Below are 27,154 nucleotides of genomic sequence, written 5' to 3' on the forward strand. Positions count from 1 at the left end.
TGTATGTATATATATATATATCACACTTTCCTTATCCATTCATCTGATGATGGACACCTTGGTTGATTCCAAATTTTGGCTGCTGTGAACACTGCTGCTATAAACATGGTGGTGCAGGTGTCTCTTTGACACATTGTGTTTGAGACTTTTGGGTGTATACCCAGTAGTGGGGATTGCTGGATCATCTGGCAAGCCTATTTCTAGTTTTTTAGGAAATCTCCACACTGTTTTCCACAGGGGCTGCAGTAATTTACGTTCCCATAGACAGCGTATATGTGTTCCCCTTTGTCCACATTCTCGCCAGCATTTGTTACTATGTGTTTCGGAATTTTAGCCATTCTGACAGGGATGAGGTGATAACTCATTGTGCTTTTGATTTGTGTTTCCCCATTAACTAGTGAGGTTGAGCATTTTTTCATATATTTGTTGACCATTTGTATTTCTTCTTTTGAGAACTGTCAAGTCCTTTGTCCACTTTTCAACTGGATTGGCTGGTTTTTGTTGTTCTTGACATTTTAATGATTTTGTTTCTTCCTGTCCATGAGCAAGGAATATTTTTCCCTTTTTATGTATTTGATCATTTCTTTCATTAAAGTTTGATGATTTTCATTGTAATAATCTTTCACTTATTTAGTTAAATTTATTCCTAAATACTTGATTTTTTTTTAGTGTGGCTATTGTGAATGGGATTGCTTTCTTGATTTCTATTTCTGGAAGCTCATCATTAGCATACAAACGAGCTACTGTTTATTTTGTAACCTACAACTTTACTGAATTTGTGTATCAACTCAAACAGCTTTTTGGTGAAGTGCTTAGGTTTTTAACCATACAACATCATGTCATCCAATATGGATAATTTGACTTCTTTTCCAACTTTCATGACCTTTATTTCTTTCTCCTCCCTAATCACTCTTGCTAAAATTTCCAATACTACGTATTGAATAAGAGTGGTGAAAATGGACATTGTTGTCTGTGGGGAGCAGGGCCCATCTCCTGTAACATGGCAGGGCCTGTCACCCGGGAGACAAATAAGTACTAAGACTGTGGACAAATAAATACTGAGGACAAATGCTGAGATTACCGAGACTAGACTAAACTACTGGAACTGCTAAGACTAACTCTATGCATCTGATCTCCCACCATATGGCGCTGAGAGGGAATAAACAACTTCCACACAGCTGCCCCACCAATTCGACTAACAAGCTGCAGGAGCTGATCCTGCCCCTGATTGGAGGAGAGCGCGTGGGGAGAGAATGCCAGCAGAGTTGGGATTGGTGGAAGAGGACTATAAAGGAGGAGAGACAACATGCAGGAGGAACATCTGAGGAACCCCTGAGAGAGCCGGCCGGCGCTGTGTCGCTCCTCCACGGAGGCGGGGGAAGCGGTGGAAGCGGTGGGGGTGCCACCCCTCTGTGGAGGCGGGGGGGGGGGGGCGGCAGCTAATCCGGGGAGGATCGGGGGAAGAAACAACAGCAAATCCGTTGCCACTCCTCCACAAGCCTACGGAGCGAGCGACGGTTGTCTTGTTCCAGATGTGAGGGGAAATGCTTTCAGTTTTTCCCCATTCAGTATGATATTGGTTGTTGGTTTGTGATACATATTATTTATGATTTTGAGGAATTTTGAGGAATGTCCCTTCTGTACCTAATTTGTGGAGAATTTTTATCATGAAGAAGTGTTGAATCTTATCAAATGCTTTCTCTGCATCTTCTTTTCTTTTTTTTTTTTTTTTTTTTTTTTTTTTTTTGACAGGCAGAGTTAAACAGTGAGAGAGACAGAGAGAAAGGTCTTCCTTTTTTTTTCGTTGGTTCATCCCCAAAGTGGCTGCTATGGCTAGCATGTTGTGGCTGGCGCACTGCGCTGATCTGAAGCCAGGAGCCAGGTGCTTCCTCCTGGTCTCCCATGCGGGTGCAGGGCCCAAGGACCTGGGCCATCCTCCACTGCCTTCCTGGGCCACAGCAGAGAGCTGGACTGGAAGAGGAGCAACCGGGACAGAATCTGGTGCCCCAACTGGGACTAGAACCTGGGGTGCCAGCGCCACAGGAAGAGGATTAGCCTAGTGAGTCATGGCGCTGGCCTTCTCTGCATCTTTTGAGATGACCATATTGTTTTTCCCTTTATTCTATTGATGTGATTCATGAAGCTTATTGATTTGTGAACAGTAAACCACACTTGCATTTCTGGGATAAATCCCACTAGATTATGATGTAGATGTTTTTGATGTGGTTTGGGATTTAATTTGCTAGTATTTTGTTTAGAATCTTTGCGTCATATTCATTAAGGACATAGGTCTATAGTATTTTCATGTGTGTCTTTGGTTTTGGTTTCAAAGTAATATTGGCCTCACAGAAAGATTTGCCAGGGTTTTATCCTGTTCAATATTTTGGAATAGGTTTACAGAGTATTGGAGTTGCTTCCTTTTTGAATGTTTTCTAAAAATCTGTAGTAAAGCCATTGTTCCCAGACTTTTCCTTGATGGAAGATTTTCGATCACTTCTTCAATCTCATTGCTTGCTATGGGTCTGTTTAGATTGTGTATATCATATTGATTTAATCTTGGTAGGTTATATGAATCCAGGAATTTATCTATCTATTTGAGGTGTCCCAGTTTGTTAGCATATAGTCCTTCATAGTACTTTCTTATGATCAACTGTATTTGTGTATTGTATTTTGGTGTCAGTTGTAATGTCTCCTTCTTCATCTCTAATTTTATTTATTTGAGTTTTTTATCTTTTTTCTTTGTTAGTCTGGTTACAGATTTATCTATTTTGCTACCTTCTAAAAACCAACTTTTTATTTTGTTGATCTTTTGTATTTTTTAGTTTGAATTTCATTTATATCTGCTCTGATCCTTATTATTTTTTGCCCCCTCATTTCTTTAATCTATCTACATCCTCTTGTATCTCATTGAGTTTCCTTGTAATCATTATTTTGAATTCTGTATCTGTCATTTCATAGATTTCCTTCATTTCAAGATCTAATTCTGGGGAAATATTGTATTCTTTTGCAGGTGTCATGCTACCTTGCTTCCTCACGTCTCCTGTGTCCATCCATTGATGACTATCCAGCTGGTATATTTGTCCTTTCTTCTTTATGGAGTAGGCTTTCATTATAAAAGTTTATGATTTAGCTGGAATGCAGGGTATCACCTAGCTTGGTGCAGTGGCTTTGGCTCTAGGTGAGCCCAAGAGTGTAGTCTGAGTGATATCTTTTGTCTTAATTGATGACAGATGTGTCTATAAGTGACTCAGTGGACTAGTCTGCTGCAATTCATAGAGGCACAAGTGTGGCACTGAGAAGAATAAGGGTTTCCTTGCGTGTGTACCTTTGGCCCACAGAGAGTTCAGTGTCACTCTCCCTGGAGACTGTCCTACTGGCAAGCCTCAGTGATACCAGGGCTCATGGCACCAATTTCGGTGGCTCTAGGACTGTGTAATATGGATGGACCCTTCCTCAGGTCCTGCTAGGAGATTTCGATTGGTGCTGAGGCTCACACCAGCAGACCTAGTCCTGAGGTTAGGGGGTGTGAACTGAACTCTCTTCCAGTCCTACAGGGTGACTCCAATGTCTATAGGAGATTTACTCTGAAGAATATGAGTCTAGAGAAATGGAATACAGATAGGTTCTTCTATAAGTCTACCAAGTAGATTCCAGTGGCATGAGAAATTGAGGATGGGCACAAAAATGTTTCAATCCATAGAGCGGTCTTCAAAAAGTTCATAGAAAATGCTTATGACAAAAAACTACACGGATTTTAATTTTCTTGTACCGAGATAAACCTATACCTGTTTTAATTTATTTGAAAGGCAGAGAAATAGAGATGTCCCATCTGTTGGTTTACTCCCGAGATGCTCACAACAGCCAAGGCTGGGCCAAACAGAAGCCAGGAGCCTGGAACTCCACCTGGGTTTCCCACATGAGTGGCAGGGACTCACGTACTTGAGTTATCATCTACTGCCTCTCAGAGCACACATAAAGACCAGAGGTGGCATCTAAACCCAGGCACTCTGATATGAGATGCTGGCATCCCAAGCAGTGCCAAACACCCACCCCTAAACTTATCTTTCAATTCCATTTATTCCACAAACTTTTGAAGTACACATACACATTTAAATAGCTTTTAGAAATAAGCAAATCTAACTGGTACACTGGAATGCACAAAAGGGAAATGTTTGTCTTTTCAATAAAAATCAAAATGATCTTAATTACATCTCCAGGCACCAAATTAATGCCAATTAATTGTATCAAATACCCTTCCCATTCAAGATAACTTCAGAATCCACTTTGGGGACTGGGAGCCAAGGCTAATTATCTCCAAACTTCAGCAGCCATGGCATCAGCCAGTGGCCCACACGTGCACACATGGTTAATTAGAATCCAGGGGGTGAGCAGGGAAAAACCATTGGCCCAGCCAGCCCTGAGCTGTGGCCGACTCTGCCACCGCCCCTCACCAGCACTGGGTCCCCCTGATGCTGCCCAGTCGTCCATGGGACCCACTTGACCTCAGGACGCACACTGGCTGGCTTTGTCCGCCACACTCACAGATGCTGAATCCTAGAGGTCACATCTCCATTCTTGCCCCTAGTGCAAGGCTGAGTGTTGTGGGAGCTTGCAGAGTATGGTTATAAGAAATGGTTATCATAACCCTTTATCTTCCCCATATCCATTTACTCAAAGCGTATTAAGAGACACTGCTCTACTCAGGGGCTGGAACTGGATGGTTTCCCCACCCACCCATTCCATAGCATTTATTGGGCACACTCCAAGTCAAGGCACCACAATCTGCCTGCTATAAACAGGGACCCAAAGGCATGGCTTGAGTACTGCACTAAACTGTTTTCCCACTTCTGATTTCCCTGAGGAAGCCATACCCAAACACGCCTGGCCTCCTATCCTGCTACTCACACTTCTTCAGGTAGGTGGAAGGATTTCCCTGGTTGATTTGGTGCAAAGTCTCCATGGCACAAGTCTCAACAAGCAAAGATTTTTGAGGCGGAGTAGCGGAACCTGCTGCCTTTCTCATCTTATCCGCTCTGGAACAGTGTGGCCCCCTGTGGAACCGACAGGCTCCCAGGACCCTTTTCCAAGGTCTCTGATAAGAAAGGAGGGCCGATCCCCTGCCCCTGAGACCACACAGGGACCCACACCCTCCAGTTACTCATTTCCATTTTTCCATCGTCAGCTCCTTGGATGTGATTTTCTAACTGAAAGCTTAGATGGAGAAGAGGGTCTCAATGAAGCCTGAAAAGAGCAGAAGGGGTGAGGACAGGATCAGAAACCTGTGCTTAATTATGAAGTTACAAACTCTACAACCTGGCATATGCCCTGCTCCAAGACCTGACACTCCAACAGAGAAAGTAAGACATGAGTACACCTGACTGCTCTCCACAACATTAAACTCCATGGCGTTAGAGAGAGGTAGAAAGCACTAGAGGGCTATGAGACAGAAGGGAAGCAAACACAAGGGCCCTTGGAAAGCAAGTCACAGGAGCTGTCCTCTCTGGGTGTGTGCTCCCTCGGGGGGGTGTCTGCACCTTCTGTGAAAATGTCACTCTCGACTTAGAGGCGTGGAGGCAACAGAATAACTCTAAGTTCCTTAACGAATCCTGGCACCATTGCCGCTCCCTGTTTCTTGGGTTAGACTGAAATTTATGTTTTGATTATTTCCTGATGACTCATGTCATAATAGCAACAGTTAAAACCTCACAGTTGCATGCTTTCCTTCTTCAAATTTTCATTTCACAGCTTAAAGAAATGTTTGCATTCAGCACTGTGGCATAACAAGTAAAGCCTATGCCTGCACTGCCGGCATCCTATATGGGCGCTGGTTCGAGTCCAGCTGCTCCACTTCCTATCCAGCTCTCTGCTATGGCCTGGGAAAACAGTAGAAGATGACCCAAGACCTTGGGCCCCTGCACCCACATCAGAAGACCTGGAGGAACCTCTTGGCTTCTGGCTTTGGATCAGCACAACTCTGGCCATTGCAACCTCCTGGGGAGTGAACCAACAGATGGAAGAACAAACTCTCTCTGCCTCTCCTTCCCTCTCTGTGTAACTCTAACTTTCAAATAAATTAATGAAAAATCTTTAAAAAAAAAAAAAAGAGAGAGAGAGATGTTTGCATTGATTGAGAATTGCAGGCAAACGTGGTACAAAACTCATAGAACATGGGGTTACTGGGGATACTGAAAAAGATGGAATTAGATACTCAAAAAGAGGGAAAGGTTATGTCGCTCCCCCTCTTCACGGAGGAACGACACAGGACCCTGCGTTGTTCTTTCATCTGCTCGGCCCTCCCCGGGTTTGCTGCTGGTTCTTCCCGGGTTGGCTACCGACCCTTCCACCTCCGTGGAAGGGCGGTTCCCCCTGCCACATTCCCCACTTCCGCGGGGGAGCGGCACACCGCCGGCCGGCTCTCTCGGGGGCTGCACAGGTGTTCCTTCAGGTAGATGTTCCCCTCAGATGTTCCTGGTGTATGTTGTCTCTCTCCTCCTTTATAGTCCTCTTCCACCAATCCCAACTCTGCTACCCACACGCCGAGTACGCTGCTCTCCTCCAATCAGGAGCAGGTCCTACAGTTTATTGGTTGAACTGGAGGCAGCTGTGTAGAAGCTGTTTCTCCCTTCTCAGCGCCATATTGTGGGAGAGCAGATGCATAGAATAAGTCTTAATTCCAGTAACTCAGTCTAGTCCGGGTTGCTCCCCACAGGTTAAAATAATAGAACAAAGCAGAGGCTAAAAGTTAGGGATTGCAAAATCACAAACAAAATCTGGCTGTTTTCCAAGTTTTCATGACAGCCATAACTGGCATTACGCTCATTTGGGCCCCTCAGTGTGTGATGGGGCTAGTTTCAGAGAGTTCTCTGATCAGAAGACAGATGTGTGAGCATTGACCCAGCTCCCAGAAGTACCTTGGACTCAGCCTGACAGGTCGCTACCACTTTCTTCTTCTGGGTAGCAGACGGTGTCACACTCACACACCCCTAACACACCCCTAACACACCTACAAGGAACACATAGCTTTAAAAAATAGGACTCATGAAGAGCTCACCATCGGGCTCCTGATTTCAAGATCTTCTGCCTCCTTTGGAAGTCACCTAGAGGAAGCCAGTGTGACACGAGGGGAGGCAGAGGTATAAAGAGGAGAGCCCCTGGGAGCGGGGCATTAGCTGACTTCTCCTGTCCACAGCTGTATTGTCCTATTTGTCACCCCATGCTGCTCCACACATTCATTCACATGCATGCACACACACACACACACACACACACACGCTCATGCTCCCCCATCCCAGACAGCACTGGATTGGGCCAGAGTCCTTTCTCTCGGAATTTCAAATTGAGGGAAGAAAAGAGTGACAGACACTCTGAGGCTGCATTGGCACCGGAGGTGTCTTGCTGGTGTCCACTCTTCCCACCCTAGTCAGAGCGACAGGAAAGCCATTCTGTCAAGAGAGGATGAAACACAAGCAGCAGAGAGAAATAGAGACCAAGAGACAGAGCATCCCCTGAGCTTTTTCCAAAGTCCTTGTTCCTGAAATGATTGTTTCCGACCCCCAGCCTCACCCCTGCTCTTGAGTTCTATGGACCTTATCCACCTGTGTCCCTGCAATGAACTTCCCTTCTGCCTAAGTTATTTTCTGGACTTAGAGCCAAAGGAGATCCGTCAGAGCAGGACCTGTGAAAAGCAGTACCACTGTGCATACAGGAGGTAGCAAAAGTCATAGGGGACAATAAATGCTTTGTATCCAAGTGCAGTTGATATCACCCGCACCATTAATTCCCTCAGCCTGCAGCTTACTCCTCCTTGTACACTGACAAAGGCATTCTCCAGCCCTAACCCTAGCATCCTTGAGCCCCTCTTACAAAACACAGCTGGTTGATGTTGACTTGGCTGCACCCAATCTCTGTTGCTGCCATGAAGATAGTGGATTGGAAGTGTGCAGCACAGATACTCGGATTTAAAAAAAAATAAGAGGCTCGGAGCAGGCATTTGACCTAGCAGGTTCAAGTCCCGACTCCACTCCCGGTTTCAGCTTCCTGCTAATGTGTCTCCTGGAAGGCAGCAGGTGATGGCTCAGGTATTTGGGTCCCTGCTATCTATGTGGAAGATCAGGATTGAATTCCATGCTCCAGGCTTCAGCCTGGACAATTCCAGACATTTGGAGCAAATCAGCAGATGGGAGTTCATTCTAAGTAAATAAATAATAAACTTAAAAAAAAAAAAGAGGCTTGTGCGGCCAAGATCGTCAAAACACAGGGGTAATCATTTAAATCCATCACAAGTGGCTCCACTTAACGGCTCTTCCAAAGGGAGGAAAAAGGGAGACCATTCTGGTTGCTGCATTCAAGAGAATGAAAATGGTCCTTTGTGAGTACAGCTTCTGTCTTGAACCCCAATACACCCACTCTGTAGGTGGAGATCAAAATAATTGGCACTAACCAGTGATGCAAGGCAGCATCAAGGAGAGCAGCCTGGGGTTCCGTTTCCTATTTATTTCAAGAGCTCACAGGCCGCAGCTCATTTGCAAAGCCAGTGTTTGTCAAGCCTGTCCTGGGCCAGCGTGACTGAGCCGGGTCTCCACTGTCCTCCAGGAGAGTATGCATAAAGCTGTGGTGCCCAGAGCTGGCCCAGAGCACCAGGCCCAGCTGTCACAGTCCTAGAATGCTGGCCACCATGGCCCGAGGGATAAAAACCTAGAATCAAGCATCTCCAACGCTTTGATTTGCAAGAACAGCTTGACATCCATAGCAACGTGGTTAACGTGAAAAACACAAGATAAAAACATTCCATTTAATTAAAAGCCCCCAGTTCAATGGTAGTATAATTATTACAAGTGCATTTTATGGCTGTCTGCATTCATTTTGAGTACATAAATTAATATGCAAATCACCAGAAGCTCCCCTATCAATCTTCTCTCCAACGCCTCAATTGGATAAAATGTGGCTTTTTAAATGCAAAATAAAATTCACATTTCTGGTTCTTCTAAACTCCCCACCCACCCACCCCCTCTTTGTGCTGGCAAGCTTGGTTTTAGATGAAGAGTGTTTAATTAACAGACCTCACCTCTCTCTGAAAGCCTTCAGGACAACAGAGAAGATGCCAAGACATTTCCCTGCTCGGGATTACAGGCTGCCTTCCAGCTCAGGGACCACCTAGCAAGACACGTGGGATCCTCCTTTCAGTCCAGCAGGATGTCAGCCTGGGACTATACTGTTCAGATGTACACAAAAGCCAATTCCCAATCAGAGGACAGATGAACTTGATATTATTCGCCAGGGACATTCTATAGCTAATTACTCAACAGATGGTTTTTCTCTATTTAGAAACCACACTGCACACAAGCAGGGGACTCCAAGAAGCAGTAAGCAGAAGAAGCTACCCCGGCCCCAGCTCCCTTCTTTCTTTGATGCAGTTGCTGAACTGGTTTCACAGGAGAGTTCTGTAAATGTATCTCACTGTCAACGGAGCTCTGAGAAAAGTCTTTCATGAGTCCCCGGGGGGGCTGTAGACAGTAGATGAACCTGTTGTTTGAACAGTCATGCTGAGTTCATTTGAGTGTCTGGAAGGAACTAGAATGGCAGCTTACAGGTGCGGCCTACAGCTATGTACTGGGGACTGCTCCATCAGAATCTCAAGTGTGAGTCTGAATAAAGCAGAGCAAGCACACTTGAATAATTTACACTTGTCTCAAAGCCAGAAGGGACATCAAACACACTACGTCACACTCCTGAAGCAAACACTTCTCAAACACTGAGCCAATCCCTTGGATAAAAAAAAAAAAAAAAAAACCACTCAAGTTTCCATGAATGAGATCCACTTAACAGCTTATTTTTAAAAGTTTTAGTTGCCTGTGTGTCCACTAGTACCTATTAGTTTGACCTGGAATCCTAAATAATGGTAAGAGATTTCACTAAAATAGCAATTGTAGAATACAAGCAAATTGAGGGCAAGGGCTATCTTACTCCCATTTCCAAAACGAGCACCTACCACAAAGTATTGCTTCATCAATATTTATTGGATAAATGACACCTTTTCTACCTTTGTAATTTATAAATGGAATTGGCATGGATTGTAGAAAGTTTGAAAGCATTGAAAAGCACAAAGGAGAAATAAAAATCATCCCTCATTGTAAGATATCAATATTTTAGCAGACTTCCTTCAGATCTTTTCTCAGTGTACTTTTCACAGGATCAAAATAAATTTGTGGCATAATTTGTTTATATTATGAAAAATTACTTTCTATGTCATAAGATCATAATAAATGCAGTTTACATAACTATACATTGGTGGATTGGTACTTCCTTAACTGCCCACATAGTGCTGGCCATGTAGACTGTGAATATTTTATATGTTTAAACAATGCTGTGATAAGCACCACTGTGTGCAAAGCTTTCTCTCTATATTTCAGAATGCGGAAGAACTTTCTGCAGCTGAGGATTCCAACAGTGAAGAGAGTTTCTTTACAGAAATAGCCAAGAAGGCAGCTGGTTATCCTAAAACACAGTGCCTGTCAGGGAAACAACAGAGAAAGAGTTGACTTTGGAGGGATCCACACTTCTCTCTCACTTTGACTCTACCTCGTAGGCAATCACTTGGGCAAGTTTTCTTACAAGGCCAAGACTCACTTTCTTGTGCTATAAAACCATGATAACGTGGACTTGGTGGATTGCTGCGAGTGGGGAACGGGAATACTGCCTAGAAGCGCCTGGTGGAGTAATTGACTACAGGGTGACGACTGCCATCTTACTGGAGAGAGACACTAGCATGGTTGCTGTCTCAGCTACACGTGTTACGTGACTTTCAGGGGGCAGGCGTAACCACGTAGAGATGAGGGCCAGGGTGCTACACGCAGCAGGACAGGCAGGACCAGCTGCAGAATTGTCGGGGCCCAGGGCAAAAGGAAAGCTCAAGTCCCCTTGCTCAGATTCCTTGAGATTTCCAAGGTGGCAACAGAACAGCATGAAGACACGCACGGTTCACTTCTAAGCATAGGAGCCAGGAGGCACTGGCCAGCTCACACCCAGGAAGCCGACCCAGTGTAGACAGGGCACACAGTCTCCAGTGGCGCATGCAGCGGCTGAGGGTAAGTAGCTCCCTGCAGCGGAAGAGGACGGAGCAGCTGCCCCGTGACACCACTCCTGAGCCGCATTGCGCAGAGTTCTGGAACTTGGCTTCCCAGAAATCTGCTAACCTTTAGTGAGGTTCTTCTGAGTCAGCCGAACAATCAAACTCTCAATCAAAAACTCAGAACAAACTCATTTCTAAAGGAGGTGGGAAAGGTTACAAAAAGGGCCAGCTCTGACTCATCGCATTCAAAAACATCTAAATTCACCTTGTACTGTGCCTCTCCTAACAGTCACCCACTACTTTAACCTACAACGGTACTCTGTTCCGAGTCTTACAAATTCTCTAGGGGCCAGCACTGTGGCAGAGTGGGTAAGGCTGCCTGCAGTGCCGGCATCCCATATGGGTGCCAGTTCAAGCCCCAGCCACTCCACTTCCCATCCAACTCTCTGCTATGGCCTGGGAAAGCAGCAGAAGATGGCCCAAGTCCTTGGTCCCCTGCACCTGTGTAGGAGACCCAGAAGAAGCTCTTGGCTCCTGGCTTCGGATCAGCCCAGCTCCGCACATTGCAGCCATTTAGGGAGTGAACCAGCAGATGGAAAACCTCTCTCTCTCTCTCTCTCTCTCTCTCTCTCTCTCTCTGCCTTTCTGTAACTTTGCCTTTCAAATAAATAAGTAAATCTTTTAAAAAATTTCAAGATTTCAAAGTATTTAAAATCTTTTCATCTGTTCAGACAGCTGTAACTAACCATAGACTGAGGAGCCTACAAACAATGGAAATTTATTTCTCAGAGTTGTGGAGCATGGGAAGTCCTAACTCCAAGTGCCAAGAGATTCAGTGTCTGGTAAGTGTCTGTTCACAGAAGGCCATCTTCTTGAAGTAATCCTGCGTAGAAGAAGGGGAGAGATCTGGTCCCTCTGCCCCTTCTAAGGGCATGAATTCTCTGTGGGAAGGCTTCATCTTCAAGACCTAATCATTTCCCAAGGGCCTCACCCCCTATACCATCACATCTGGGGGTAAGGATTTCAACATATGAATGGGGGGGGGTACAAATTTTCAGTCTATAGCACTTCTCCATTACCTGATAATTCAGTCAATTAAGAAACAGAGATGATTAAGAAGCAGAGGTGATTTTCTCCATCTAAATCAGGTCCCATGGTCATATGAGCAACAGGTGGCTGCTAAATCCAGCAGTTAAAATTGGAAGACCCTAATTGCCAGCAATCATATATCTTTCTACACTGAAAAAAATTATAATACCCCCTGGGGCCAGCACTGTGGCATAGCAGTTAAGCTGCCACCTGTAGTGCTGGCATCCCATAGGAGCACAGGTTCAAGTCATGGTTGCTCCACTTCCCATCAAGCTCTCTGCTATGGCCTGGGAAAGCAGTGAAGAATGACCCAAGTCGTGGGAGACCCGGAAGAAGCTCCTGGCTCCTGGTTTTGGATCAGCTCATCTCCAGCCGTTGCAGCCATCTGGGGAGTGAATCAGCAGAAGGAAGACTGACTCTCTTTCTCTCTCTCTCTCTCTGCCTCTCTCTGACTTTCAAGTAAATAAATAAAATCTTTAAAAAATTATAATACCCCTATATTTTCCTCTCCCAAAATTTCATTTTCCAAGTCTTTCCTTAAATATGCTTGTTTTGAAAGAGTCTACCTAAGTTAGTGCTTCCCCCATTTCCTATTGCCTATCTATTACCCTTCCAGGAAATCTTTACCTCACCGTCCATCCCCACCCTCTTACAGCAGCCTTATGGATTACTTTTATAGGAAATACAAATTCTCAAGCACCTCTTTAAATAATCTATGTAATGTTGATAAAGCACATTCCAACACTGAACTAAATATAAACTTCTCAGGTCTGTAACCTCCAGACAACTCTACCACAAACATAAGCAAATAAAATTACAACCTCAACACAAATTTTCCAAAAATCAGTCATTTGACAATGCCGAGAGCAACTCACTAACAAGCTGAGCTTCCTGAAAGAAAGATGCACACTTGCCTTCTGGTTTCTTTATTGTTGACTTCCTTTAGGCCATCCTTGAAGCTTTCACTGTGACCTCTGCTATTTTCTTCCTTCTAGCACTAAACTAAAAGTTTCCCTGGTCCCTTTTATTAATGAGCCACACAAAGTAATAATATATCCAAAAACAAAATACTGAACTATCTTTACAATACGAGGTAAAGAAAAACAATTCATAATTTCACATTTAAGACCATAATTGCCACTAATTATTACAGTCTTTTGTACACAAACCCAGAATAACATCCATCAGTATTTCAGTGTGTTAGTTCTATCACGCATGTAGCTGTATACCATGTGCTACTTAATTCAGCTTCTACTTTTCTCATTTGGAACCACCATGAATCACTTTTTCATTCAGGGTCCTGGAATGTTCTTGGCTTATGGTTCATACAAACATGGTGGTGAGCAGAAATGCGAACACAGGACAAAATTGCTAAGTGTATCCAGTTAAGACAGCCATCTGCATCATCCAGCATATTCTTAATTTAAAGATTTATTTATTTTACTTGAAAGACCGTTAGAGCAACAGAGACCTTCCATCCATTGGTTCACTTCCCAAATGATCACAACAGTAGAGGTTGGGCCAAACCGAATCTAGGAGCTCATAGCTCCATCTTGCATAGGTGGCAGGGGTCTGAGCACTTGGGCCATCCTCTGATGCTTTCCCAAGTGTCACTCCCCCTCTTTGTGGAGGAACGACACAGGACCCTGCGCTGTTCTTTCGTCTGCTCGGCCCTCCCCGGGTTTGCTGCTGGTTCTTCCCGGGTTGGCTACTGTCCCTTCCACCTCCGTGGAAGGGCGGTTCCCCCTGCCACATTCCCCACTTCCGCAGGGGCGTGGCACACCGCCGGCCGGCTCTCTCGGGGGCTGCACAGGTGTTCCCCTTAGATGTTCCCCTTAGATGTTCCTGGTGCATGCCGTCTCTCTCCTCCTTTATAGTCCTCCTCTGCCAATCCCAACTCGGCTGCCCACACGCCGAGTACGCTGCTCTCCTCCAATCAGGAGCAAGTCCTACAGTTTATTGGCTGAACTGGAGGCAGCTGTGTAGAAGCTGTTTTCTCCTCTCCCAGCGCCATATTGTGGGAGAGCAGATGCATAGAATAAGTCTTAATTCCAGTAACTTAGTCTAGTCCGAGTTGCTCCCCACACCCAAGCACACTTGCAGGGAGCTGGTTGGGAAACAAAGCAGACAGGACTCTAACGTGTTCACATGAGATGCAGGTGTCACGGGCAGTTGGTTAACCTGCTGTGCCACAATGCTGGAACCCATCGGGCATATTCTTTAATTAATTTTCCTTTAGCTTGCCATCAAATTCAGAGAAGTGAACATATAAAAACTGTACAGTAGCCGCGGCCTGCAGGGACCAGAACAGCTGACTCTAGCCTAGCCTTCACCCTTCTCTTTACCTTTTTCTCTACCTTCTTTTTTTCTGTACTTCAATTGTTATTATTTTCTTCCCATAGATTTCCTTTCCTTCTCTAAGGTGGTCCAACCTGTTTTACTTCTGTCTCTCTTATCTGATGGCAAATCCCACAGATATTAATCTCCCACCGCCCGTGCAGTCCTCCTTGTCTCTGGACAGCTGAGGCTACCTGGATGAGCCAAGGTGCATAGGAAGTCAAGGGGCGCCTCCTAGGGAACTCTCGCAGAGCCACTACCATTTCCTATCTCTGCCAATTCACCCCAAATCTTGCATTTTGCCTACAGGGTCTCATACCACGTTATTACCAAATCAGAATGCTCTATGTATACTGAGCCCTTGCCAAAGAACATGCACTTTAAAATTTTCTCAAGGGGACGGGGGCCAGCACTGTGGTGTAGCAGGTAAAGCCACTGCCTACAGCACCAGCATCCCATATGGGCACTGGTTCAAGTCCTGGCTATTCCACTTCTGATCCAGCTCCCTGCTAATGTGCCTGGGAAAGCAGCAGAAGACAGACAAAGTGCTTGGGTTCCTATACCCATGTGGGAGACCCAGAAGAAGCTCCTGGCTCCTGGCTTTGGATAGGCCCAGTTCCAGCCACTGCAGCCATTTGGTGAGTGAACCAGCAGATGGAAGACTGACTGACCTCCCTCTCTCTCTTGCTCTCTCTCCCCCCATCTGTGTGTATGTGTGTGTGTATGTGTGTGTGTATGTGTGTGTAACTCTGCCTTTCAAATAAATAAGTAAATCTTTATTTTAATAAAAAAAAAAGCCACTGTACTAGGCAGAGAGTTTCTTTGAAACGAGCAGACTGGAGATTTGATGAACAATCTCTTTGTAATACCAGAGTAGCGCAGACAGATGGTATTAAGCCATTATGTTTGGTATGACCTACATAGTGACACTCTAAAAAACAAAACCACCATCTTTCCTGTAGACTGTGGACAGTGGCTGGTCTCACCCAGCCCATGCCCCACACACAGCATCTTCTGAGAGAATGATGGGTCATGAAGCAACAGCTCACAGGTGCAGCATATGAGGGACCCAGCCTCACTGTGGCAGGGCCCCTTCCACAAGCACTGGGTACACCTGGATACTACATTGGGAGCATTTCTGTCAACCTAACCTAACTAGTAAGGCAGCTATTTCAGAAAAGAGCTTTTTGTACAACTATAAATTCGTGTTCTCTTAGTCCTCTCAGACTGCTGTAACAAAGTACTCTCGTCTGGGAACTTAAAGGACAGAAATGCAGGCCGGCGCCGCGGCTCAATAGGCTAATCCTCCACCTAGCGGCGCTGGCACATGGGGTTCTAGTCCCGGTCGGGGTGCCAGATTCTGTCCCGGTTGCCCCTCTTCCAGGCCAGCTCTCTGCTGTGGCCCGGAAGTACACTGGAGGATGGCCCAAGTCCTTGGGCCCTGCACTGGCATGGGAGACCAGGAGAAGCACCTGGCTCCTGCCTTCAGATCAGCACGGCGCCCCGGCCGCAACACGCCGGCCGCGGCAGCCATTGGAGGGTGAACCAATGGCAAAGGAAGACCTTTCTCTCTGTCTCTCTCTCTCTCACTGGCCACTCTGCCTGTAAAAACAAAAAAGAAGGACAGAAATGCATCGCTCACAGTTCTGGAGGCTGGAAGCTCTCTGCTTCAGAAATGGCGTCTTCCTGCTGTGGCCACACGTGGTGAGAAATGCAACCAATCCCCCTGAGGTTTCTTTTGCAGGATCACTACTCCTTTTCACAGGGGCCCTACTATTCCCACATGACCTAGTCACTACCCAAAAACCCTGCCTCTTAATACTGCTACATTGGAGGTTAGGTTTCAACATGTGTATTTGAGCAATGCAAACATTCACACCATAGTACATGCTGCCCCACATTTTAGAATGTGAACAAAACTACACAATGCTAATACTCCGTTCTCAAGGCCTAGCACTGTGGCACAGTGGTTTAAGCCACTGCCTGCAGCACCGGCATCCCATATCAGAGCACTGGTTCGAATCCTGGCTGCTCTGCTTCTTAGGCAGCACCCTGCTAATGCATCTGGGAAGGCAGCAGATGAGCCAAGTACCCAGATGTGTAAACCCAGATGGAGTTCCTGGCTCCTGGCTTTGGCCCAGCCCCAACAGTTGTGAACGTTTGGGGACTAAACCAGCAGATGGAAGATCTTTCCCTCTCTTTCAGTCCCTTTGTCTTTCAAATAAATAAAATAAATTTTAAGTCAATAACGTTCTCTTCGAGAAGAGAAAATGCCAGGCTGCATTAATACATCTGCTTTTGGGATCGACTGCATTGTTTTTCTCGCCCGGTGTCCACATGCTCTGTCTGGTGACTCTGTACTCCCTTCTTCTAGGGGCAGTTATTCCCTGCTCCATTAAGTTAGGTTTGGTCGTTCTAGTTGTTTCAGCTGCTGCAGATTGGGTGCAACAATGACCAAGTTCTGAAGCAAGGCCTGAAGAAACATGGCGTGCTTCTGCTTACCCTTTTAGAATCTTCCAACTTCTGCCCTGGGAAGAATATGCACCAGCTAGCCCAGGAGATGAAGAGATGCCAGACTCGCCAGGCCCGCCTGAGTGCAGCTTAAACCAACTGAACTTTATCTGTTATAGGCTGAATTGTATCTCTCAGCAAAGTTAATGTGTTGAAATCCTAAGCATGCTATCTCAGAATGTGGTTATAAATGGAGACCTGGCCTTTACAGATACAATTAATATATCTTAGGGCCACACAGTGGGCCCTGATCTATCTGATTGGTGTCCTTATAAGAGGAGGAGGTTGGGACACAAACATGTCCACCCACAGAAGAAAGACCACGTGAAGGTGAGGAGAAGACAGCCATCTGCAAATCACCCACAACTAGGACTTCCAGCCCCCAGAACCATGAGAAAATGAACCTCTGTTGTTGAAGCCAACCCATTTGTATATTTTATTGCATCAATACTAGAAAACTAATACGCCACCCAACCAACCGTGTAATAACAGAGACAGGAAGTGATTGTTCTTTGGAGCCATTGAGTTTTCTTGTTTTTTGTGTTTGTTTTCTGAGATGTTTGTGGAGTTTTTAATGATTCTAGAATTATGTAAGTCATATAGGCTCATTGCTACCCCCACATCAGAAAATACAGAAATATGTCAAGAAGAAAATAAAGATCACCCCAATCTACATCCCAGTGTTAATTGCACAGACCAGACATTGGTACACCACTCCTCCAACTATGACCTGCATGCCAAATGCAGCCCGCTGTTTTGTATGGTTCACAAGCTAGAAAAAAATGCTTAAATATGCAAACTATTGCATTTTTATTATCATATGAATCCTACAAAATATCCTTAATTTTGCCACTTGACCCCAAAACCTGACATAGTTTTATCTGGCCTTTTAAGAAAAAAAGTGTTGGCCAGCGCCACGGCTCAATAGGCTAATTCTCCACCTGCGGCGCCAGCACACCGGGTTCTAGTCCCGGTCAGGGCGCCGGATTCTGTCCCAGTTGCCCCTCTTCCAGGCCAGCTCTCTGCTGTGGCCCGGGAGTGCAGTGGAGGATGGCCCAAGTCCTTGGGCCCTGCACCCGCACGAGAGACCAAGAGAAGCACCTGGCTCCTGGCTTTGGATCAGCGTGTGGTGCACTGGCCACAGCGCGCCGGCCGCGGCGGCCATTGGAGGGTGAACCAGTGGCAAAGGAATACCTTTCTCTCTGTCTCTCTCTCTTTCTCACTGTCCACTCTGCCTGGGGGAAAAAAAAAAAAAAGGGTTGACTTCTAGTGTAGATACATTATAAATTGCTTACTGAACCAAAGATTGATTGATATGTTTGGTATTCCAACATTTCTCTGAGATAAACCCACTATAACAAGCAACCTGTGTTTGTATGTCTTTTAACACTAGTACAAATTTCTCCTTAAGACAAATTCCCAGCAAAGTGGCCCCGTTGTTTGAGTTTTGATATATATTGTCTAACTGTTCTCTAAAATGTTGGCCTATTTAGGCTCTCATCAGTGTTTGCATATGTGGGAGTGACAGTATCACTTTTTCCCATATCTTTTCAACATTTTTTGACTGACACATAAAAGCTTCATATTTATGGAACAATGCGATGTTTTGATGCATGTACACTTTATGTATTGTTCAAATAAAAGTTAACCAACAGAATACCACTCAGCAATAAAAAAGAATGAAATCTTGGAATTCACAACAACACGGATGGAACAGGAGGTCATTGTGCTAAGTGATATAATCCAAGCACAGAAAGACAAGTATTATATGACCTCATTGATATGTGGAGTCTTAAAAAAAGAAAAGATGGTCTCATAGAATTTAAAAGTAGAACAGCTACCAGAGACCATAAAGGGAATCGGGCATGGAGGAAATGGGGTGAAGGGAGACCACTTAATGGGACCTAAGTGATGGTGAGGAGTCAGAAGTTCTGGGGTTCTGTTGCACAGTCGGGTGATGAGAGATAATATTAATATACTGTATATTTCTTCATTTAAAAAACCTTAGAAGACAGCATTTGGGGTGTTTCACCATAAAGACATGTTGAAGGAGATCGATATATTAACACTGACTGGACAGTGCACAACGTATACATGTATCAAACATCACAGGATATCCTATAAATATGTATAACTTCTATGCCTCTGTTTAAAACAATGTTTTGGTAAGAAGGTAATTTTTAAAATCAGGGCAAACATTTGTATTTCCTCAAACATTTATCATTTTTATGGTAGAAACATTCAAAATTCTTTCATCTGGCTGTTTCTAGAAAAACATACCATATTTCACTATCATCTGTATTCACACTACAATGCAATACAGTGCCAGAACTTTCGTCTCCTATCCAGCAATAACTGAAATATTTGCAACCTGTGTCAATATTATATACGGAAAACAATTCCGCTTCATATCCTGATTTTCGGTTTTTACTGCTCCTGATGTTGAGTCCCTGTGAGAGTAATCCGCCTTTGTCCTTCTGGGTGCTCAAAACCCTTCCCACTGCCATTTGGGGGCCTTATTTCATCTTCTTGGTCTTTTGAATAACTGTAGATCCATACTCATAAACCCTCTCTTTCAAGACTTTAATGATTTTGTGATTCTTGTCTGATTCCTTTCTTCTACTCTTTTCTCATCGCATAGGTGGAGACAGATGTTTTGGAAATAACTTCCATGGTATCAGTGATCTCAGTTGGTGGTCAACCATGGCATGCAGATTAGGGGCCTCAGCAACCACGCTCACCATAAGGCTCATTGCCACAGTCATGGACTCGGCCCACTTTTTTTGGAACTAGAGACACAAAATCACATAGTGAGAGCAGGTGAGATTATTTCATTGTGTTTCCCATCTGAAACTAAATCCAGCAAGTTAAAGAGCCGCCTCTCCTGCTATGAGGATGGTGTGAAAGTCCTCTTATGCATCAGACTTAGACATTTTAGACAAGAACATTCAAGAGTGTCTAGGTTAATATCAGCAAATTATTACCCTTGGGAATGAGGATTCCTCTTTTCAGCATTTCCCGCGATGTCTAAACCTATAAATCCTTCATTCTCACTAGTTAGCAAAGGATCAGTCTGTATTCCAAAGCTCAGAGTTCATCTGAAAACAAATTTCACATCCAACAGCAGTATTTGATGATCTAGCCTACCTGGAGGAAGATAGTACGTATGATAGGAAATTCAGTGACACTAGCAACTCCCAGGCTCTATTGGGAACCGTCAGCTATCACCCTCGGGTGTCACATATTTTCAGGAATGTTTGCACACTACATATCCAATCTTGGCCAGAATATTAGCAGTAGCAAGAAAGAAATTTTCCAATTAAACACGCCACGAATGTAAAAACACTGAATCCCGAACAATGGTGTATGTGAGAGAGCTTTCAAACACCAAAGAAGGCATCCCCCTACCTGCACTCATGGAGGATTTCACTTGTCTACCCCAAGGAAAGCCACCTCCAAACCAGCAGCCAGGGAATAAGTAGCCGTTACCTGTCCACTGTGCCTGAAGGAAAACCAGGAGTAAACACTAGATTTTACACACGGAGACTTGATTCTCAAATGGGGCCCACTAGAGGTGCAGCTTTCTTACAGTATTAAGGAAGCTAAACCACATCATTTGGTTTTGTTTGCTTACTTGATTGGTTTGGTTTGTTTTTAGCCAGTGTAGGAGTTGCTCATTTATAACAGGATAATGATGAAAGCCTCTGTGTTCCCCATAGAAGGCCCTGGAACACTTGCATTTGACTTTTCAAGATTCAGCAGCCATAGCACCCAGTCCCCTCTAGGCATCTCCTGAGAAACAGTAACAGAAGAATGATCTATGTGAGAGAGAAAGAATTCTGGCTGGAAATGTAGAAAGAGGAAGTGAACAGAAATGCTGGGCAGCCAAGAGCTGTTGGCCTCCCCATCTAGAAAGTGAGAAAGAACATCACTGTCTCCATCTTGGACGTACCGTGAGGATGAAATGAATTAGAACACGCACGATACACACAAGGGCAGCCGATGGTAAGGACGTCGTACCAGCCACCCCTCTCCTTCTCTCCGTTTTTGTTAAACGTTGAGGCAGCTATGTATAGGACACCAGCAAACACACAGAGAAAGCCATGGTCACTGCCTCTGAGCTGCTTCCAATCTAGAACATGGAAAATGTCAAGTGCACTCCATATGGCAGCTCTGTATGATCAGTGGAACAACAGGTGTCGCTCCCCCTCTTCGTGGAGGAACGACACTAAGCCCTGCCTAGGCTTCATATCCGAGTCACGGCACCATTATGTTGCTCCCGGTCTTCATGGAGGAACGACACAGGACCCTGCGTTGTTCTTTTGTCTGCTCGGCCCTCCCCGGGTTTGCTGCTGGTTCTTCCCGGGTTGGCTACCGACCCTTCCACCTCCGTGGAAGGGCGGTTCCCCCTGCCACATTCCCCACTTCCGCGGGGGAGCGGCACACCGCCGGCCGGCTCTCTCGGGGGCTGCTCAGATGTTCCTCAGGTGTTCCCCTTAGATGTTCCTGGTGCATGTTGTCTCTCTCCTCCTTTATAGTCCTCCTCTGCCAATCCTAACTCGGCTGCCCACACGCTGAGTACACTGCTCTCCTCCAATCAGGAGCAAGTCCTACAGTTTATTGGCTGAACTGGAGGCAGCTGCGTAGAAGCTGTTTTCTCCTCTCCCAGCGCCATATTGTGGGAGAGCAGATGCATAGAATAAGTCTTAATTCCAGTAACTTAGTCTAGTCCGAGTTGCTCCCCACAAACAGGCATGCACAAGGTTCGGCAGGAAGACACAGACAGGTGCCCACTGCTGACAGACACAGAGGCACGGACCTGGGCGGAGGAGGGCCTCCCCAAAACATGAAGTTTTCATTTGATTGATCACTTAGTGCATCCAAAACCCTGTGCTAAATGCTCCGGGTGTGTCATCTTAGTGAATGCTATTAAATTCTACAGTAGCCTTATTTTATAGGGAGGGATGCTGAGCTTCACGTGAGAAAAGATGAGGCTGGATGAGATGGTTTGAAGGATTCTTCCCACCTCTAGCACTCTCTGGCTCCAGATGGGCAGCTGTGTTTCTGGTCAATTCTCCTCTGACGCTGGATAATTCTCTCCTATCAGTTTCCTATTAAGACCCCTATACATGCCATCACTCCCAACTCCAGTAACACTTGGAACCATTTCATGGGCCATTTCTTGTTTTCCCACTTGGATTCCTGAGTAAGTTTTCTCCTGCTGCTGTGACAAATTGCATAACCTCTGTGGCTTACCACACACATCATCCAACAGATCTGCAGGAGAAAAGTTAAAACGGGCCTTGCTGGGCCAACGTCAAGGTGATGAGAAGTTGCTCACATTTCTTGGTTCCTGGACTCCCCCCTCCATCTTCAAAGCTGGCCACAGCAGCCAACATTCCTCTTCCTGTCCTCCCTCCCTCCCTCCCTCTCTCTTTTCTCTCTCTCTTTCTGCCATTCTCTTCTCTTTGAAGGATCCTGTGATCACCTTGAGCCCTTCCATATGATCCAGAATAATCTTCCTACGCTCAGATCAGCCGATTAACAAATTTAGTTCCATTTGCAACCTTAATTTGCCATGTAGCAGGGCCCAGGGATAAGGATGGAGACACCTCTGGGGCGATTACTCTGCCTGCCACAGTCCTCTTCCTCCTTCAAATATAGTCTCTGCTACTTTCAACTCGCAGTTTGGACTTCCCAACAGTAGCTGTGGAGACAGCAGCCCCTAGGACTGTCATAGGCAACTGAATACAAACTTCATATCCTCTGCTAATATTTGCAGTATAAGTTGCCACCTAGGCGGAGCCAAGATGGCGGAATAGTGAGGGCGCGCACCGATAGTCCGGGAAAATTTAGTTTAATAAAAGGGGAGTTACGGTAGCCGCAGAAAATAGAACCAAAAAAAAAATTGCAGGGGAAACCCTTCTGGATGGAGCAGCCGTGAATCGGAGGACCTACTGGGAGAACAAGGTCGCCCACCGCGCGGAAGCCAAGTCGCGGGACCGAGACGCAGAAGCCCCAGGGTCTGCGCGCCAGTGCTCCAAGGGGAGTGCATGCCACACAGACAACAGCGGGGAGACTTGGGACGCTCTGGGCACCGAGTCCACACATCGGCGCTGGAAGGGGAGGTGAGCTCAATAACCCGAGACATTGGTGGGGAAACGGGGGTCAGAATCTAGAGGGGGGCCGGAAAGTGCAGCAAACTCACTACCGGAAAGAAGGAAAAAAAAAAGCTTCGGGGTTTCTCTTCCCCCTAACCTTGCAAAGGTTACAAGGCTGCAAGGCTTGAAGAATTCCCAAGAGACAAAGAGCAGGCCTCCTCTCTGGATTTACATATCAATGGGGGAGAGTTAAGGAACTGAGTCACTACAATTCAGTAGCCTAGGCAACCCAGTGGGAGTCCAGAGGAGCCAAAGACTGGAAGCTAAATACCATCAATTCTGCACAGCCCTGCCCTGCGGTGTTACTTACCCCCTGAATAAATAAAATAAATAAATAAATAAAAAGAGAGAGATTTACCACGCATAACCTGAGGGTGTCACCTTTGCACACCCTTAACCAGGAAGAACCAGGCAGAGCTCTCAGGCCGCACCCATCTCAAGCCTCCAAGGCTCCTCCAACAGCAGGCAGTCCACTTAACACGGACACAGTATAAAAAAGAAAAAAAAAAAAAAAACGCACAGTGACGCAAGAAGAATTAACTATGCCGAGTAACAAACACAGAAATAGAGGGAGCAAGATCAACGATGACACTATGATGCCTCCAAATAAGCAAAACACCCCAAGCCAAGAGTATGAAGATGATGAGATAGAAGAAATGCAAGATACGGATTTCAAAAAATTTATGATAAGAACATTTAGAAGTTTTCAAAAGCAAATCCTTGAACTACAGAAATCCTTAACGGACAAGATTGAAAATCTCTCTCGTGAAAACGAAATTTTAAGGAAGAGTCAAAATGAAACTCAGAAACTAGTAGAACAGGAAAGTGTTATAGTGAAGAGAAATCAAAATGAAATGAAGAGCTCAATAGATCAAATGACAAACACATTAGAAAGCCTTAAAAACAGAATGGGTGAAGCAGAAGAGAGAATATCGGACTTAGAAGATAGAGCACAGGAAAACATACAGTCAAACCAAAGAAAAGAAGAGGAAATTAGAAACCTAAAAAATATTGTTGGGAATCTACAGGATACTATTAAAAAAAACAACATTTGAGTTCTAGGAGTTCCTGAAGGCATGGAGAGAGAGAAAGGATTGGAAGGCCTTTTTAGTGAGATACTAGCAGAGAACTTTCCAGGTTTGGAGAAGGACAGAGATATCCTAGTACAGGAAGCTCATAGAACCCCCAATAAACATGACCAAAAGAGATCCTCACCACGACACGTGATAATTAAACTTACCACAGTGAAACATAAAGAAAAGATCCTAAAATGTGCAAGAGAGAAACGTCAGATTACTCTCAAAGGATCTCCAATCAGACTCACAGCTGACTTCTCATCAGAAACCCTACAAGCTAGGAGGGAATGGCGAGACATAGCACAGGTGCTAAGAGAGAAAAATTGCCAGCCCAGAATATTATATCCTGCCAAGCTCTCATTTGTGAATGAAGGTGAAATAAAGACCTTTCATAGCAAACAGAAATTGAAAGACTTTGTGGCCACTCGTCCGGCCCTGCAAAAGATACTTAAAGATGTGCTACACTCAGAAACACAGAAACACGGCCATCAATATGAAAGAAGGGAAAGGAAGAACACCTACCAGTAAAAGAGCATGGGAAGCTCAAAGCATATACTAGAAAATATTTCCGGGAAAATGGCAGGGCAAAGTCACTACGTATCAATAGTCACATTGAACATTAATGGTCTGAATTCTTCAGTTAAAAGACACCGTTTGGCTGACTGGCTCACAGAACACAACCCAACTATTTGTTGCCTACAAGAAACACATCTCTCTAACAAAGAGGCATGCAGACTGAAAGTGAAAGGTTGGAAAAAGATATTCCATGCCAACAGAAACCAAAAAAAAGCAGGTGTAGCCATATTAATATCAGACAAAATAAACTTTAAGACAAAAACTGTTAAGAGAGACAAAGAGGGACACTATATAATGATTAAGGGTTCAATTCAACAGGAAGATGTAACTATTATAAATGTATATGCACCTAATTACAGGGCACCGGTCTATTTAAAAGATATGTTAAGGGACTTAAAGGGAGATTTAGATTCCAATACAATAGTACTGGGGGACTTCAATACACCACTCTCAGAAATAGACAGATCATCCGGACAGAAGATCAACAAGGAAACAGCAGATTTAATTGACACTATTGCCCAAATAGTCAAAGCCAAAATCAACTATTGGGATTGCATCAAATTGAGAAGTTTCTGTACTGCAAAAGAAACAGTCAGGAGAGTGAAGAGACAACCGACAGAATGGGAAAAAATATTTGCAAACTATGCAACAGATAAAGGGTTAATAACCAGAATCTACAAAGAGATCAAGAAGCTCCACAAAAACAAAACCAACAACCCACTTAAGAGATGGGCCAAGGACTTCAATAGACATTTTTCAAAAGAGGAAATCCAAATGGCCAACAGGCACATGAAAAAATGTTCAAGGTCACTAGCAATCAGGGAAATGCAAATCAAAACCACAATGAGGTTTCACCTCACCCCGGTTAGAATGGCTCACATACAGAAATCTACCAACAACAGATGCTGGCGAGGATGTGGGGAAAAAGGGACACTAACCCACTGTTGGTGGGAATGCAAACTGGTCAAGCCACTATGGAAATCAGTCTGGAGATTCCTCAGAAACCTGAATATAACCCTACCGTTCGACCCAGCCATCCCACTCCTTGGAATTTACCCAAAGGAGTTTAAATTGATAAACAAAAAAGCGGTCTGCACCCTAATGTTTATTGCAGCACAATTCACAATAGCCAAGACCTGGAACCAACCTAAATGCCCATCAACGGTAGACTGGATAAAGAAATTATGGGATATGTATTCTTTAGAGTACTATACCACAGTAAGAAACAACGAAATCCAGTCATTTGCAACAAAATGGAGGAATCTGGAACACATCATGCTGAGTGAAGTAAGCCAGTCCCAAAGGGACAAATACCATATGTTCTCCCTGATCAGTGACAACTGACTGAACACCAAAAAGGAAACCTCCTGAAGTGAAATGGACACTATGAGAAATGGTGACTTGATCAGCATAGCCCTGACTGCTAATGGACAACTTAATACATTATCCCTCATAGTATTTTTTTTTTGTCTGTTCTACTTAATATGACTGGTTTAATTCTGTAATTATCACACAGTTATTCTTAAGTGTTGAAAATTAACTGAAATGTGATCCCTGTTAAATACAAGAGTGGGAATAAGAGAGGGAAGAGTTGTATAATTTGGGGCATGCTCGGGCTGACTTGCCCCAATTGGTAGAGTTGGAAACATACCAGGGGATTCCAATTCAATCCCATCAAGGTGGCATGTGCCAATGCCATCTCACTACTCCAAGTGATCAATTTCAGTTCACAATTGATCATAATGAAAGGACTAAGAGTCAAAGGGAGCACATAAACAAGTCTAGTATCTGCTAACACTAACCGATAGAATAAATAAAGGGGAGAGTGATCCAACATGGGAAGTGAGATACTCAGCAGACTCATAGAATGGCGGATGTCCTAAATAGCACTCTGGCCTCAGAATCAGCCCTAAAGGCACTCGGATCTGGCTGAAAAGCCCATGAGAGTATTTCAGGCATGGAAAGCCAAGACACTCTGGCAAAAAGATCTCTGTGAGTGAGATCCCAGTGGAAAGAACAGGTCTTCAAAGAGGGAGGTGCCTTTCTCTGAAGGGAGGAGAGAACCTCCACTTTGACTATGACCGTGTCTAAACAAGATAAGAGTCGGAGAACTCAAGGGGCTTCCATAGCCTTGGAAACTCATAACTGGTGCATAGGGAGATTACTGATGCCATAAACAGGAGTGTCAATTTGTAAAGTCAACAACAGGAGTCACTGTGCACTTACTCCTCATGTAGGATCTCTGTCCTTAACGTGCTGTACACTGAGGCTTAATGCTATAACGAGTACTCAAACAGTATATTTCACTTTGTGTTTCTATGGGGGTGCAAACGACT

This window comes from Oryctolagus cuniculus, chromosome 9 (assembly GCF_051225735.1).
Source record: "Oryctolagus cuniculus isolate XC-2025 breed Fujian yellow rabbit chromosome 9, ASM5122573v1, whole genome shotgun sequence".
Taxonomy (NCBI): domain Eukaryota; kingdom Metazoa; phylum Chordata; class Mammalia; order Lagomorpha; family Leporidae; genus Oryctolagus; species Oryctolagus cuniculus.